The sequence below is a fragment of the Typopeltis vanoorti genome, chromosome 16, assembly GCF_054136105.1.
Source record: "Typopeltis vanoorti isolate ZY-2024b chromosome 16, IOZ_Tvanoo_1.0, whole genome shotgun sequence".
Classification (NCBI taxonomy): Eukaryota; Metazoa; Arthropoda; class Arachnida; order Uropygi; family Thelyphonidae; genus Typopeltis; species Typopeltis vanoorti.
This window is the reverse complement of record NC_143564.1, coordinates 12,046,605-12,062,949: the sequence shown is the minus strand read 5'-3', so window position 1 is coordinate 12,062,949 and position 16,345 is coordinate 12,046,605. Positions and strand designations below refer to the sequence as shown.

At 35.4% G+C, this 16,345-nt stretch overlaps 1 protein-coding gene across 9 annotated transcripts in view; it reads left to right on the top strand.

The window, feature by feature from the left end:
• The window catches only part of GABPI (zinc finger DHHC-type palmitoyltransferase GABPI), a 281,497-nt gene that overhangs the window by 130,769 nt on the left and 134,383 nt on the right, over positions 1-16,345 (top strand). The window contains exon 3 of one of the 9 annotated variants that reach the window (XM_090406032.1): positions 14,544-14,618. The exons of the other annotated variants lie outside the window; for them this stretch is intronic. The gene's annotated coding sequence lies outside the window, so the exon portion shown is untranslated. The remainder of the gene's footprint in view (positions 1-14,543; positions 14,619-16,345) is intronic. 9 annotated transcript variants of the gene reach the window in all.

Sequence of the window (16,345 nt, the reverse complement as noted above, 5' to 3'; positions counted from 1 at the left end):
GGAATAGGGTGGATGTTCCAACAATTCATAGTCCAGATCCATTAATTTTCCCATTTTCATGCGAGTGCGTTTTTGATCCGCTGCGAGCAAGCGTGGCACTCATCTTGCGCAAAGCTTTTTCATTTGCAATTCTTTATGCAAAATATACCCTACACGTTGTTTTGAAATGCCTATAGTCTCAGCAATTTCACGCACTTTGACTCGCCAGTCATCCAATACCATATCGTGCACATGATCAATGATTTCTGGTGTTGTTACACTTTTTGGATGTCCTTTACGTGGATCATCTTCAAAGCTGGTACGGCAACGTTTAAACTCGGCAGCCCATTTCTTAATTGTAGAAAACGAAGGAGAAGAGTGCCCGTAAAATTTTATGAACTTCGAATGAATTTCTTTTGGCGTTAAACCTTCTTTTACGAAGAATTTCAGAACCGCACGATACTCAATTTTATCCATTTCAAGGGATACAGACAACACTTTTGCTTCACACAGCTGTATAAAACAAACTGCTTGATAGAATGACTTGCAATTTCACATGGATGCTTATGACAGATGTACCAACTTTAAAAAAAAAAAAAAAAAAAAAAAAGAGTCTTGCCGATAGTGTTGCCATCTCTGGTCGAGGCCGAGAACTTTTCAGACCACCCTCGTATATAAATGAAAAAATATAAATATGTAATTTATATATAATATATAAAATTCATTATTAATGGGTATGCTTTTTATTAGGGACTCTGTATCACCAACATCGCAAATAAGTCACCGTCTCCACTCTTAGTTTACCAAATTTCAAACAAAATTCAATGCATAAAACACAAAAACAACAGTAACAAGTTATCTCACATACGGCGCCAGTCTGCAACCTCTCATGTGCAGCAATTAAATATATATATAAGTATGTAAACTTTGTCGATATATCATTATTTGATTAAAGTTTATAAGGCAGAACACCGCAATAAGTTGATGACATTTATCCACTTAGTAACGTGACGTTTCATCCCAATCGTAGAGGATTTTTTGAGGTGTAAATAAACAGTCTAGTAGACAAAACAGTAAGGTGAAAAAACCAACAAAGGTGACAACTGTTATGCAGTTATATAAAAGAAACTGATGTTATTTTTTTAAAATGATTTCTAATTGTTCCCAACTTTCTGTATTTACGCATTCACGTGAACGTTCTTGATTAATGAAGGATGTATTCAGACAAGTTGGTTAATATTTAAATGTTTAAGATCTAATGTTATTTCCGAAGATTCCCATGTGTTTCTTTCCTTCTGATGTTCCCTTTATCAAGATGAGATCACTACTAAGATCCGTAAAACCTCGACATGGTCTACTTCACTATTCAGATGTTTATGGTGCAATTGCCGGTCATCTTACTATGAACAGACAGAAAAATCAAGATATTGAATACCATAGAAATGAAGCCTCAGCTTTGTCGTGCTTTCTTCAGTTGACCCACAAGACGCTTCGCAAATGAGACATCGAGTTTTATTAGATAAATCGGAACTATTTAAAACGTCATATTGATAAACATTGGATCACAGTTCGTATTTATCATTCCGATAAATTAGATAAATTATATTTTTGTCCTTCAACTTAGAGCAATAATATGTTATAGTAAGACTAATCCTTCTGTGCATTGCTAGCAGTGAACTAAAACATTGTCTATTTAGCTATTCACAGAAGAATATCTTCGGCGTAAATTTCACATGAACTAGGATGCTTGGAAGTAGCAGTGAGCATCTTACCACTGAGCTAATTGCTTCAAAACGAAACATTTCTTAGAAACTGAGATAGAAAGGGGACGGGCGTATGTTTACGCCCCAGGAGAAACGCATCAGTGGCCTTTTAAGAGAGGATTCTGTTCTTTTTATTCGGAATAGCAAGTGAGCCAGCTGTGCTGTCTTGGATACAAGATCCGTCCAGGATACAAGAATGAAATAATATCGCCACAGTGCAGTTTCCAGTACGCACATCTAGGAATCAAGGAAATAGAGCACTGAGATCTGTATTTTTCTTTGGCCAGAAGAGCTTTTTCATTTCACTTTCAAATGTTATTTTGCATAAAATGAAACTTCATTATATGAAACACCACAATGAGGGGAAAGGAAAAAGAGAAGTCCTGGTTGTGTCGTTGGTATCTGATTGTTGTTATTTAGGGTTATGGAGCAAGGTCTGTCTGTTTTGTGGAAGGGAAAAAAAAAGTTTCCAGGATGAAAAACATCTTTATAAGATCTACTAACTTACATGCAGTTGAAAAGCTCTTATAAATGTTCTCTGATATAAGATAGATTCGAACCTGTTTTTTTTTTTTTCTCAAAATTAAAGACACATTTCTATTTGCACTCCGAACTGATACTGGTTACCACACATCCCCTAATTTCATTTTATTACATATTACACCAGTAATGTGTCTAAAAAGAAAAAAGAAAAGAAAAATACAAAATAATAATAATAAAAATGGAAAAAATACAAAAAAAAAAAAAACTTTCGTGAGGATGGGAGCCAGATAAAAAAAAAAAAAACAAGAACAATATTCTAGGGGCGCTTTTGTTTTGGTTTCAGACTGTCACTGTAGCAGAGAGGTATACAGAGTGGTCCATAAGTCACGAAGGGGTTTAAACTTTTTTATTTATTATTTTATTCTTTATTTTCTTTTGTTATAATGAACTATAGAACCTGGATGGGTTATTTTAATTAGTTATGAGTTATTCACATTTTAAAACCCTTCGTGATTTATAGGCCATCCTGTATATGCAGGAATTTAATGTAGCACTGTGTGTGTGTGTGTGTGTGTGTGTGTTAATTGGCAGGTTGATCTGTTTTACGAAAGGAAAAAACCCTATTACATCTCAGAGCGGTTTAGGCAGAGTTTTTGTTTTTCTGATTTCTGATTATATGATAGAAATGATCGTGATGGATTCGAAAAATAATTTGTGAATTACTTCACCGAAGGGTTTCTGAATTGTTGAGCAAGTGAAAATACGATTACTTTTTGTAATTTGTAAGAGATTTTCCTCTCAGATATATAGCACACAGCCAGAGACGTCGTGAGGAATTTTGGCGCCCATGGCCAAGAATATGGCCGGGGCCACATTGGCCATAGCCTCACTACGCCTCTGCACACAGCGAATGCGAACCTATCCCCCCCCCCCCTCTTGAAAATGCTTACAAACCTGCTCATAGCATGTTTATGAAACATTTAGAAGTGGGTTGAGAATCTTTACTGTGTTAAGAGCCATAACAGAGGGAGGGGAAAAAAAAGAAAAATAAAGTCGATAGTCGCAAACTTATTATTTCCGGACCTCTGAGGAGTCGCTAGAGCATCGCAGGATATCCAAACTTGTACTGAATTCTTTTAGTGTTGGCTCACTCACAATACATTCAACTCGTTCTACTCTGTATGCAAAGAATATACTTCTTATTCTATTTGCTCACAAAATTCTTACACAGCTTTCAAGGTTGTCATCTTGTTCGCCCATCATCCATTCACTACCTTGATCAGCAATGCTAGTCATACTGCTCCCCCCCCCCCCATCAAATCTCCTTCTCGGCAAACCACATTATAAAAACCTGTTATTCAGCATTTCGTGTTCCTAACACAATCCTGGTTACTCATCACCAGATCTTCGCCAGCGTTTCCTTATCTCAAAGATATTCAGGAGACCATATTTGTACAGATGGTTGAGGTTCGTCTAGTTAGCGTCTTACAAATGGCACAAGCAAATTATTTTATCTCCAAATGTCCGTGCCCTTCTCAGCATGACAGCAATCCTTTTGTCATGTTCATGACAAAATTTCTTAAACTTGATTCCTTTATCCACCTTTATATTTAGATCTTGCATCTCTTTCCATTTCCTCTGGGCAAAGTGCAGAAACTGACACTCGGGCAACATGGAACCGTGTGATGTGATAATAATAATAATAATAATAATAATAATAATAATAACCGAAATCCCCCTTCTGTTATCAGACCAGCCTGTTCGAATCTGAAGCAACATCACACCAAAATTCTATCTCAAATTTGCTATCTGCGAGCAGCTGAATGTATCTTTTCAAACAGTTAGCAAAATTCAAAAAAACGTATATGTATCATCTCTGTTCTAATATATGTTATTCTGCTTTCCAGATCATAGGATAGATGTCTGTTTCAATATCTAAATGAGTATACTCTTAGTCTTTTTCAAGATTTCTTTCTCTACCCTTCCCTCTTTTCGGTTTGTATTTAATTATCTCCACTGGTGATATTCCACTTTCTATTCGTTATTTATATTCTTTCTAATTCTTCTTTATTTTATCATTTACGATATTTATACAATATTGTTGAATAAATGCAGAATAAACAAAAAGCCTCTGTAACTCGCTATTATCGACGCCGCCCTTTTTGAAAGACCTGGGTCCGAATCTTATCTAGGACGCGAAGAACATTTATATGTTCTTATCAACTGAAGGTGAGTTAGGTCTCATACAGTGATGACAGGATTTTTCCTCCTGGGAAATCGGGTTTTGCGTACCATAAAATAGGCACAATCCAAAAGGAACATACACAATTTACAAGCAAGGCAGATAAAGGAATAACCGCTCTATCATAAGTAATAATCAGATTTGGTCGTGACAGGACACACACGCACGCACGCACGCACGCACACGCGCACACACACACACACACACACACACACACACACACACACACACACACACACACACACACACACACACACACACACACACACACACACACACACACACACACACACACACACACAAAATAAAAGGAAGATGGGATGGGAGAAAATAATAAAGATGCATACTGTTGAAAGCAGAATCTTAGCTGAAATGAAATTTCTTAGAGCACAAAATAGCCAGCCTCCTTGGCCAAGTAGTTAGTGCAACTGATTTCTATTCAATAAGCTGCGGGTTCGAATCTCGCTGCAAGCATGGATATTTGTGAATATCTTTAGATGTGATATGAATTTCGTTGTACAGCACGAGACAATCACCTCTCTATTAGAGACCCAAGTGACCCGAAACAGTTCTGTTTGATTTCCATCAGATTTGTTGGATTATGTAATATGAATTTTCAACGAAACTGCCATCACGAAGAACTGTTTTAAAAAAAATTCCTGATGTACCTGTACTCTGCAGGACCTGTAAATGCAACGATTTCCACTCAAACAGGCAAATCCTCTTAGGAATACACGCGGTTAACAGAAATGATATACTGATCTCATAGCCTTAGTTTCCTCATCTGTGATTCCAAACGACGACAGCTGGAACTTTTCAAGTCTCCGTATACTGAGCTTACCGCTTCACATAATATCCTGAAGCCGCAGCATGAATGAACTAGTATACGGAAAAGTGTTCCCACAACTCCGTTGTCAATACAATGTGACCCGAAATTGAAAACTATCTGGCATCCACTCGGCTGTCATTTGTGATGTGAGAAATTAAACCAATATGTTTATATATATTTTTTTCTTTTTTTTTCTGAACATATGAACAGTCAGCAGTCAGAGAACATCATAAAGATGAAGTCCTTAGTCTGTTTTGATTTATGTTGTTAAGAGTTTTACCGCTAGGTTGCACAGTATATTACACACAAGAAATTAAATCCTTGTTTTAATCCTTTATCCAAGCATAAACAAAGTTTGCGTATGGTGTACCTTCAAGACAGTCTATATGTATATAGAGGTTGTTGAGTTCATATTACCTCGACATTCCATAATGCAAAACCGTTATGAGAAGAAGCCACTTCCCAGACTGGTTTCGACCTTTATTGATGTCTCTTTACTGAGAGCTAAACCCAGAGGTAAAACTTTCTACACATATCTTTGACCCAGAGTATTTAACAATACAGTGATACACCGTTTTGCAATACTTGCATATTGAAAATATGACTTTTGCATTGATTTAATCAGTATCTTCCCGGGTCTAGCTTCCGCTGATGAACCCTCAAGAAAGGTGGAATCGGTCTAGTTAGTGGCTCCTCCCATAATGTGTTTACATCAGCGACTTTCAACCGGTGTGCCGCGAGATTTATGAAAACAAATTAATTGAAAGAAATAATGTCGTAATTTGCGCATTTATTTATTATTGTTCTGGTCTTCCATCTTCTTGTGTATGTGTGTAAATCAATCAAAATTATGTCTATTTTTTGGCAGATCATCAAAAAAATTAAAAGAATATATTTTTAGTGTGCCGCAGAATTTTAATAATTAGTCTAAGTGTGCCGTGTTATGAAAAAGGTTGAAAATCACTGGTTTACATTATGCGATATTAAGGCAACTGATGTGAAGTCAACAGCCTCTATATACAAGTAGACCAATCGTGAAGATACTTCACGCACAAACTTGGTTTGCTTACTCTTGGGTACAGGATTGAAAGAAGAATATATTTTTTTGTTAAGTATTATATTATATTAGTTATAATCTTGGGACTCCAAGAGATGCTATAACAATAATAATATTATTATAACATTATTATAAACAATCTGCGGGTTCGAATCTCGCTGTAAGCATGGATATTTGTGAATATCTTTAGATGTAATATGAATTTCATTGTACAGCATGAGACCATCATCTCTCTATTAGAGATCCAAAGTGACCCGAAACATTTCTATGTTTGATCTCCATCAGATAATAATAATAATAATAATAATAATAATAATAATAATAATAATAATAATAATAATAGATTTACATTGCAAATTAATTATTCACGATCTCAAAAATATGTAACATTTGCGTCGAAATTTCAGAGCTCTGGATTGCACTTGACGAGAAACGAAAGATGTGTCTGAAAAAATACTCAGGAGTATTAAAATAACGAACAGGTGATTAACAGTTCGATGTTACTTACGATCAAGCAGCTAAGGTCATGAACCACGTTTCTCTGTCTGTTCAATTGCATATGTAGTCTTTAAACCGATTGTTTTGGAAGAAAGAAAAACCAGTTTCCTGTAGGAATAATCCTGTCAAATGCCTCAGACAATCTTGAACGATCATATATAGTACAGTATTTTCAAAAAAGTGATTCTCAAAATATTTTAAAATAACAGCTGTCCGTTGCTGAGAGATAGGGAGAAAGATTCTTAAAATCGATGTATATTTGGTTTATAGCCAGTTTGTAAAAATGGATTAGATGGCTGCTGCACCCTTTCTTCTCCCAAAAAGATTAATTCTGTATATCATTAACATCCCCTCCCCTGCGCCCACTCTTTTCAAACAATTAAAAAAAAAATTCTACCTGAAATTGGACTGTTTTCCGAGGTTCGGCTTTCATTTCGGCCCGACTAAAAATGTACATGATCTGGACTGTTGTAAAATCATGGACCACAGCGTGGCGCCTTTTATTTTCATTATTTTCCCATGCAATTTACAGTAAAAAATTTTGCCTCAACAAAATATTGTATCACAGTGAAAAGTTTTGCTTCAACAAATTAACGAAATATCAGTATTTTTCTAAAATAATAATAAACTTCTAGAATAACACCAACATGACAGAGGAAGGCAGTCGTATATTAATTATTTTTAGATGGTAATAATGTAGTGGGAAACATTCCTTTTTTTTTTTTTTCTGTTATAATATAGCAGCAGAGATCACTTTTTTAAAAACATAAAAATAATAAATGTGTTCATCTCATTAAATAAAACTCCGTTCACTTCCTTTTCTCCAATAGAATAAAACTGAGCAACAAGTAGAATGAATTAAAGTGAAAACGTGGAGGCGTACGTATATTGAACTTTCCCGTACATGTTCGATATTTTGAGATGCTAACACCTAACTTTACATACAAACAGAACTTTCGGAATACAAAAATCGTTATCAGCAAATAGAGTACAAGAAAGCAATACAACAGTCGTTTCGGGTTCGACTTTGCGGGTATGTGTCGCCATCTATCGAAAGAAATATCAAGATTATTCAGAGTTTCATAATTAGGTTTAAATGATATTACAATAACTAATGCACAGAAAACTATCCACGAATCACCATAAACAGTTCACATCTGAAAGCTAAATAAATGTCGATTATCATTATTCATATAACCTGTTTGTTCAGATTTGCACATACTCCTCAAATTAGTTAAAATATGGCGATGTACTTTCAAACCGTTACCGTGGCCGCCAGCTCGGTGACAGAATTGGTATAATAGTAACCGATCATCGACATGAGTTAAAACTGCTTATAGATATTAATCGAAAAACACTTACTTCCTTCTCTTCCATCTGAATTGCCTATTCCTGGTTGTGTTGTTCACAGATACCACTTCTTTATAATGAAAAGCTTCTGTCACAAAAGGCTGGCAATATTAGAAGCAAAAAAAACCGTTGTGTAGACGCCGACGACAGCACGAGGGCGCCAGCGGGCAAACACAGTATTATAGGAGGAAGCGTGATAGCAAAGCGAACTACAAGAGTTGAATACCGTGCTGAGCTACCAGATTCATTTCATTTCAGAAAGATAGATGTCCAGGCACACACACACACACACACACGAATCAGGACGAAACTGCATTATGACTGGTTTACTTAGTAGTTACGCCAAACCAGTATACCGGATGAGTGTGGCCACATTCAGGTCACAGGTGGGTTGCTCAACTACACTCACGACGGAGACGAGATGGGGGGAAAATGCACTATATGTCCTAATAATTTTCCACGTATACTCGTGAGAGAGTACCAAATCAAGCACGTTCATAGTGACTTCGACAATGTAGTGAGGTTGAAACACAGTGTACTTTATATAACTTGGGATTCTTATTAGGTATCTTAAGGTAGCTTTTTAAACAATGAAACATTAAGTACAGTATTGAACGAATCGTTCAAGTCATGTTGTGAATGACACTCTAAACAAGTGGTTCAACCAGAATGGATTCCATAAATAACAACAGCAACAAACAGGAGATAACTGGGTCAGTAGTATATTGCCTCATTTGGGAAACTTATTGCAGTTGTAAGTAATTTAATTCGGTTAATATGGAACAACCTGAAGAATTGTGTTGATACACGCGCACGCACATGAATAGAAAAAAAAAAAAAATGCCTTCAGGTGGCAAGGCATATCAAGAGAGCCTGGGAATGAGCTACTTGAAAAGCGAGTAACAGGACTTTAAAGTAATAATGTTCAAAATAGAGGTGTGATTATGACCGACAGCAAATATTCCATTTAAATAAATAAAAAGAAATAAAGCAAAACCGCCATCAAATTCATTTTGTTGGCAGAAGAGAAACTCCCATGGCGTGAAAACTGTAATGTGGGGACTGAACAAAATTCTGAAGATTTGAAAGGGGTTCAATGACAACACGTTAGCTGGGAGGGTTACTGGTTAGGTTACTACTGGTCTTTTGTTATTATAACCAGTAGTTATAATAACAAAGGTTCCCTAGACTGGTTCCCTAGTACCGACTGCTAAATTAAAAGAGAGAGAGATGAGAAACCGGCTGAATTTTAAGAATGTACAGATTCAGTTAACAATTCTTAAAATTTTAGTTCTGAAAAACTTTAAATCTAACACCAGCTTACGGCATTCGCGTGTATAAAATTGCATCTTCGTAGTTAGTATAGCTGAACACAAATATTTGCGTACATATGTGTGGCCAGACAAAATCGATTCTGCGTTGATTCATTTACCTCCATTAATTTGAAATTTGTAGGTAAAATGTAGACCGACTGGAACGGTAGTACGAGCGCCAATTTCCGTCCTTTCTTGGCGTGAAGCTGACTGATGGACCCCCTGGTTTTCGTGAAACTCCTCCCAGCTTTCATTGTGTCCGCTAAATTCTTCCCACTCCCGGTGGAGTGTTTCACGATGGGATATTACATCACTGATGAGGAAATTTTAAAGACCAATCAACATCGGTCACTAGATGATTCGGGGACGTGGGGCATTTGTTTCCGCGTGTCTGTTTTGTAAAATACAAAGACTGACAGTGAAGTGGAGAGAACTGGTTATTAAAATTTAAGCCCGTTTCCCCACTGATTATAAACCGTGTATTAGACAAACAACCAGTACTGCTTCATTATTGTAACATTATGCATTTTCCAGATACCTAATGATAAATATAATGAAAGAAACAGGTGATTTTTGACAGGAAAGAATCGTATAAATATAAATCATAATTAAATATCACAGTGCAAGGATGAAATGACGGATTCAGAAATAACAAGTTAAATTAATAAGAATTTGAAAGCAAAAAGACCAGTTGGCAGGGGGGGGGATGAAAACCAACTGTCTACAATGAGATCATAAACAAGCTTAAAGCGAGAAAAGAAATAAACAGATTATATTGAGTTTTTTCTTGGTTTTATTCGTTGACCATATATTAATAAATGATATACACAAATTGTCAACAAGTTTCACCAGCTATTCTGTCTGGCTTCTTTAGGACATTTCATTTCGCTAAAAACTATATAACGCGCTCAATCAACAATGACTGAGACACCACGCGCCATGCTTATGATGTTACGCCAGTTTTAATTTATTTGACTGTGTTACTCCATTCTTTTTAACTAGCAAACGTTGTTGTGTACTGTCATACTTGTCCTGAAGAAGCCAGACAGAATAGCTAGTGAAACTTGTTGACAATTTGCGTATATCATTTATTAAACAGCTCATATATTTAAAATAACAAGGCTACAATTACATGAAATCCCAGTAAAAAGAAAAACACGAATAAAAAAATGAAATAAGTAATTTTTACTGGTTTTATTGTACAGTATATACACTATACTACAGTGTGTGTGTGTGTGTGTGTGTGTGTGTGTGTGTGTATATGTATATATATATATACTATGTTTTTTTCCTGTGCATAAATACCTATGACAAAGTTTAATTTATAAAATTACGCACAGTAAGAGATTACAAACAAAAATTAATAATAAAACAGAACAATTATAACAATATACTGTAATAAAGTTATCTGAATGTGAATGGAATCTTAGCAACCTCAGATGTTTGTAGCTTTCTCCACCTTTGCAACGAGTTGCCCTGGTGTTGGACTATCTCTTGGATCAGCAGAACTGTCTATTACTAAAAGAAAGAGATAATACGGCTTCATTTCGGGGATGTAAAATTACATAAGCAAAGTGGATATTAGATCCATTATTTCAAAGCCGAATGTTTGTAGACACTATGAAAGTTTCGTAAGTTGACCTTTCGTATATTAATATCTTCGGACCGGAGTTGACCGCGGATAACTGTAGCCGCGGATAGAGAACCCGCGGATCAGTGGGGGGTACTGCATTTATTGTTGAAAATTGTCTCCGTTTTCTGCCAGGAAAGCGCATTAAAAATCATAAGTGTGTTAATCTCAAGCTGAGCACTTTACTTTTTGGTGAGTTACATACATTAATGCAGTATGTAACTATAAAAAATAACTATACATTACTATAAAAAAATTTGTAAACAAATATTTTTTAGTAATGGCCATTTAGAGCACTTTTGCGATATGGTTGAAAACGAAATTAGTGCATTAACTAATTGATGGAGAAATAGATTTAAATGAGGAGGAACTGGTCCAATTAATAGATGAAGTCAAAACATATGGCGGGGCAAGTTCTGCCGAAGATTTTGATTGTGATAAATCCATTAAAGAATTCAGTTTAAAGAAATTGGACTTCGCAAGAAAGTCATTTTATGGATAATGATCTCCCAATGGAGCGCTCCTGAAAATTCACGAGACAGTTGGATATTTGTTTAGCTCCGTATTATGAACTTAATAAAACATTGCATCATAGTGGTAAGCAAGATCTTATTACTGACTTCTTGATAACTAAACCAACCGAAGTATGCAATGAGAATTATACTAATGATGTCCAAGAGATTTCAAGTGATGACGACGTCCGGCCACTCGTAAATAAAGAACATCTACGAAATGTTCGTTTTGAAGACTGATGACGATTAAAATATGCACTTTATTTTATTTTGTCTAAAACATTTACGCATTATGTATAATGACGTTTACGTACAATTTATATTTTTTTATAATTTTATACTATGTATTTGTTTCATAGTTTGTATGTTTTCTTAAGTTACATGAATTACCTGAATTAAATATTTTTTTTTGGTGGATATATCATTGTTTATATAATCTTTAAAAAAAAAATGATTTCGGAACCGAACCTAACCCTACTTTTTATATGTGATCTGAGTCTCGCATAACGCGATTTATATAACGCGGCATTTGTGTGGAACCTAACATCCGCGTTATACGAGGGTTACCTGTCTGTCACACATTGGAGGCGTTATATTACAGGAAGTGTCGGAAGCGAGATATATTTTGGGATATTAATGAATAGAAAATTCCAAGGACATATTACAAAAGTGATAAAAACAGCACAAAGAAATGCCACTATACTAAGATGAACATTGAAAAGTAGAGAAGGATATTGTCATTCCACTGTACAAGGCTTTAGACCACATTAGGACTATTGTACACAGATTTCGTTGCTTGGATTTCTAGGAGAGAAGCCAGTTTTGGAAAAGGTACAGATGGGGATAACAAAAGCAGTATCGGACTTGTGACATACTTATGATAACAATAAGTATTCACAAACCCAGTACCCAGGTTGAGCGAATGCACACATTGCAGTGATTGGTAAATAGGCAGAAGAGAGTTATCAAGTAGATATCCAGAATATTTGTCAAATGAGCGAAGGAGGAAAGGAGATAGAGCCAGGTGGTCAATCTTGGAAATTGTATAAAGGGCCGTGCGTAAGAGAGAGTGCGGCCTGACTTTTTTTTTTTTTTTTTTATATATATGGAAAATGATTGGTAACTAAAATGCTTTGCTAAATGATGTGGTAAGCGCACAAACATGGAATCAATTTAATACGAAATATAATAGATATTGTCTCTCTTAGAGTGCATCTTATTACCTTTCTCAGTGAGTCTTGACTTCAAGGGATGTTGGTATAACAACAACAATAATAATAATATATGTATATGATCCACATACAACAGGTTGCAAAACCATATAGCACATCAGTACCGTGTATTAACAAAATTGGCTACCTATAAAAATCATCTGTAGAAATGAGAGAAAAACATCATACCTCATATGAAAAGTCGTACAGGAATTTAGTTGTAGTAAGCAAATCGCTGCCCCCTTTCAGAAGCGTCCACATTCTTCGCTTTAAGTTTTATTATTATGTTACTCAGAAGCATGCTTGTTCGGAACAAGTTTCGGAAACGAAACTCGAAATTCTTGGACTCAGGGCTAGTTAGTCTAAAGAAGCGCTGAATCCATAAAATATATGCCACGGTACTGCTTCAAGCTGCTTCCAAGTATATCGTAATTACCTGCCTATAGTTCCACATATACCTTTTCTTAACTGGAATTTCCACGTTTTGCTACCCCTCCCAAGTCAAGACCACATGATAACTTTTCCCAATAAGAGGCAATGTAGCCACCTTAGTTATGGGCAGTTCTTCTGCCCTATAACAAATCCAATGCTCTCATACCCCGAGTCCTCTCCGTCACATTTTGCTTCAATGTTCTGTTTTACCCAAGGATTATAACTCACAGCTGTTCAAAATAAATAAACAATAATAATAAATTTGAAAAATAATCATCTTTATTGGTCTTCCATAATAGTCACATATACTACTACTAATAAAAAGAATAGCATTATGTATAACAGGGATGTCCAACCTTAGGTAATCAGAGGGCCGCATTAAAAAAAAAAAAAAAAAAAAAAAAGATTTATCCGAGGGCCGCATCACAATACGTATCTAGTAATTTGGTAAGCATTTGCGACATACCCTCAATAACTGAACAAACGAACAACACTAATCGCGCGCTCAGGTTCCCCGTGAGCGCCAGGAGCATGCGCGTGGGAACAAAACCGTGTAAGAACTCTTCTTTGACACATCTAATATTTGAAAATCACGTGGGTATACAGTGATGTAAAAACACCAAATAAAATTACGAACATCGAGATTATCGATTAGTGATAGAATTAAAATATCTAATACGCATTTTGATTCGGATTATTTTATTTTTTCGCTCGTGAAAATCAAAACCCACAGGCGGGCCGCACAAAATCGCACCGAGGGCCGCATCCGGCCAGCGGGCAGTGCTTTGGATAGCCCTGATGTATAAGAATAACAATACTCTTATTTACAAATGCTCATAAAAAACGTGCAGTAAAGTTATATGAGCATAGGAAGCATATTATGATGTGCAATAATATTTGAGTGGATAATATAGGTCCATTTAAACATTTGTAGCTTGTACACTTAATATTTACGTGTATTACTTTTATTTTATTTTTGTTTTATTGTGCTTTATTTTAAAAATCATGCATTTACAGTATTTATTGTATTTGTATATATGCAATTAACATGTTACGATTTCTGATTAGTAATCATATATAGTACAAAGTACATTTTTTTGGATAAATATACGTACAGCTGTATATAGTATACTGCGTGATTTTTTAATGTGTGTGTATAAATTATATATTAGATAAAGTAAAGGACATGAAATGATATATTGATGAGGTGAGTTAGGTGTTCACCTTATTATTATTTATTACAGAGGCAATCAAATATTTTCTGTTCCCAACCTCTGCTTGTGCACGGTTCCGAGCACTCTAAGCCTTGTAAAATACCCGTATGTATAATATCTCCAAGTTTTCTATTATTACCTTCTCATACAAGTATATACAAGTTAATTTCAAATGCAGACATTGGCCTCATGTGACTGCGCATTGTATTATATTGTTTTATTCTAGGCTACCATTACCAGACTCACAATTAACATAATCATAAAATTGGTTCCAGAAATTGCACATAATGACCAGCATTATAGCGTCTGTTCGACATGACAGTTCTTATCTCTCTCAACAAATAAAGCTTAACCTCGAAACAAACTATTCACAATTTTCCCAATTGGACCTCTTCCGTAATAAAAATTTTTTGCTCGTTCCCATCAATAAGTATCGGCATTACTAAGCCAAATTACAGAACTTACTGTATGTGTCACTCAAAAATTATAACCCACTAACCTTTGAACTTTATACCACTCCGATGTTCATGGTTCGTTTGTCAAGCGATATTCTCCAAATTAGTGATTTTCAAACGTTGTGTAAGGTCATTCCTTCCCCTAACACATCACTTGGAAACATTTTCTTTGCTTACTCCTTTCATTAATTATATTTCATGAATAATTATTCTAATAACTATCTTATTTATATTTATCTACGTAACACACTTCAGAAAATTTTTCTAAGGTTATACAAAACAATTCTAATACATGCACATGAATGCATCATTTATTCTAATGATACAGTAATCGTAATATTAATCACACCTGTCATTTATATTAAAAATTTATTTATTTTTATATAAATTTATTTAAAATTAAAAAAAACATAAAAATATTTCGTTCAGAAGCACCTCGGTAGCGCTTTTGGAGCGATTTTGCCTTTTTCGTGGAAGGGCTTTGGTTCATGTTTCGAAAATGTAAAATTAGAGGAGATCAGGGTTCAAATTTTGTCTAAGAACTCAAGGAATATATTAAGAACTTGGATTAAAAGGCGAGTTATTCATATGCGAAGATAGGTTTTCCCCCTCCCCTCCGAAACTCGTATTTCCTTCCACTCCTCTCCAAATCTACCGTTGTAAAAAATCGCTTTCATGAACCTTTTATCGACAAAGCACTTGACAGTGGAATTAGGCCATCAGTCTCTAGATCTCAGGAAGAAATCTCTCGAATTCCTTATCCATATATTAAGGGATTGGAACATATTACTAAAGTTGTAAGGCTTCCGAACATTGTGGTGTCCTTTCATTCTGTTCAGGAAGATTTCTACCTTTCTTTCTTCTTCTAAAGACAAGCCTCCTCCACTCAACTTTCCATGTGTCTACCAGATCCCTTGCTCGTATGGCTTGTTTCACTTCGGACAGTCTGGTAGCTCTACTGCTACTGTCCGCGGTAAATTTATCTGGTACCACGAACCTCAGCAATCTGGAAAATTTGTAGCTGAAAATGTCATCTCAACCAAACATACAGTACTTGGGGAGGGGGGGGACTTTTGCACAAAAGTAGATTCCTTGTTGAACGGTTATACAAAGAGAGCTGCGAGGCCATTTTACATCAGCCGAATTTAAACAGATCTGATGATTTGTTCGCTTTATGTGAAATATTATTGTATCATTCTTCTGTAAATTCCAAATTATTGTCTTATTAATAATTGTATATATGTATATTTATGCAAAGATAGGTAAGGTGTAATCAGGAATGCACTATTATTCCTTAGGAAGTCCTTTTCATCTTCTGCTGTTTTGAATCTATGTTAATCCATATAATAGTAAATTACACTTGGATTTTTGCTAGCT